Here is a 1,882-nt window from a genome sequence, read left to right as displayed (position 1 = left end):
AGGATTTTCAGATCCTTGTCGCAGTTGGTCCACGTCTAAAGGATATTGACAGTTGGAAGTGGCTTTCCATAGGTATTTTGAGGAATCGACTTGGTCTCTGCCTTGTAGCAGTGTAAACCCCTTTCTGGGCACCAACAAAAATGGTGACTTTGTTGGGGAATAATGCATAATTGCAGTCAGTCTTGTCGTCCATTTGGTAGAATTACATTGAATTTTCATTGAGTTTCTGTGATTTGATAGTTGATCCCGCAGTTTTGTGTTTTTGGTTCATGTTTTTCTGTGAAAAGTGTGTTCTACATTTTCATGAGAAAGACATTCTGGTTTGTGAACAAGGTTCACAAATTTCTTTCAAAGATTACCAAATATTGTCTTATTTGGTAACCCAGAGTAATTTGGGTGGTGTCTCTGAAGTCTCTGCACCAGTGCATATATTTTTTTAAATTTCTAACAAGTCTTTGAAGGATTTTGTCACCATGAGAAAGGCCAAAAACACCAGGGGTTATATGAGGTTGCATCTGGAAGAGAGATTGGAAGGAGAACTACATAGAGCTCCACAGAAGAGTGGAATGAGAAGAAATGTAGAAACAAGCACCTCTCCCTTGTCATGGAAACCAAAGCATAAAAATGCAAGTAAGTCATGTTTAAATCCTTTTCTTGAACTTTGTACATCATCTTCTAAGAGTTCTGAATCAGATAGTTTAGGATTTTTTGATTCCTTGTTTAATACACCTATTGTAGAAGAGGTGCAACAACACAAGAAAGAGGTTACTCAAGTTCAATACTCAGATGAAAGAAGAGGTCGGAGTAGAAGTAGAAGTCACCAAAGTAAAAATGCTATTGGTTTACCTCCTCCTTTTGGCCTCACAACAAAGTTTCAATATAGTTATGAGTCAGTTCAGGAATAAGGGGATGCAAACTTGATAGACTTAGGTGATACTTCTGGATCTAAGATAACTCTGTCAGATCTTGAATAGAAGTTTTTGGAGATATAGATGTGTTAAAAAAGGAGCTCAAGGAACAAATGAATTTCAAAAAAAAGAAAGAAAAGGAAAAGGAGTCTGAGGTCATTAATGTTGTGATTGAGAGAGATAGTTTAATGAGACAATTGGCTACACTCAAAGCCTTGAATCAAGAAAAGGTTAAACCTAGTGTTGTGGGTTCGTTTCTAAGAGAGATCTTAGATGAGAAGTCTGAACATGTTACTAAAGAGAATTCTAAGAGTGATGTTGATAGCCAAAAGTCGACAGATCTCAATCAATCAATTGTTCAGATTCCCAAATCAAATCAGGATAAAGGAAAGCAAAAGATATCTGGTATTAAGATAAACGATCAGAAGTCTTCAAATATCCTGGATCTGAGTCATGGATTATCTCAAATTAGCATTGAGTTAGAGAAAGCTAGGATAGAGAATGAAAGTCTTGCAAAGGAGTTGAAGAGAGTTTAAATGGAAGCCTCAAATGCAAAGATGAAAAGGAAAATTGATTTCCTTAAGTTGTCAACATTAAATAATGTTTCATTCATTGTTGGTCCATCTAACACCCAGATTGTTTCTAGTTTGGTTTCTACAACAACACCAATTGTCAATACAAATACTCCTTCCCAAAATGTTCAAAGTCCAACAAATATTGGAATTGCAATTGTTGGGAAAGGAATTCAAGTAGCTGCTCAAAATGTTAGTCAACCCATGGCATTTAAAGTACCCGTAGGAGTCATTGTTGGGGATAACATTGGAGCAAGTACTAATGGGAATAGTGCTACAACAAATGTTGTAGGACAAGTTGTTGTTGGGTAGTTTCAAAGAAGACCTATCCATTTAGAAAGGTATAGGTAATTACATTTTGATGGGATACCAGGACATCCTAACATAATCCCAAATGACCTA

Source organism: Cryptomeria japonica, chromosome 8 (assembly GCF_030272615.1).
Source record: "Cryptomeria japonica chromosome 8, Sugi_1.0, whole genome shotgun sequence".
NCBI classification, from domain to species: domain Eukaryota; kingdom Viridiplantae; phylum Streptophyta; class Pinopsida; order Cupressales; family Cupressaceae; genus Cryptomeria; species Cryptomeria japonica.
Note: the sequence above shows the minus strand (reverse complement) of the source record.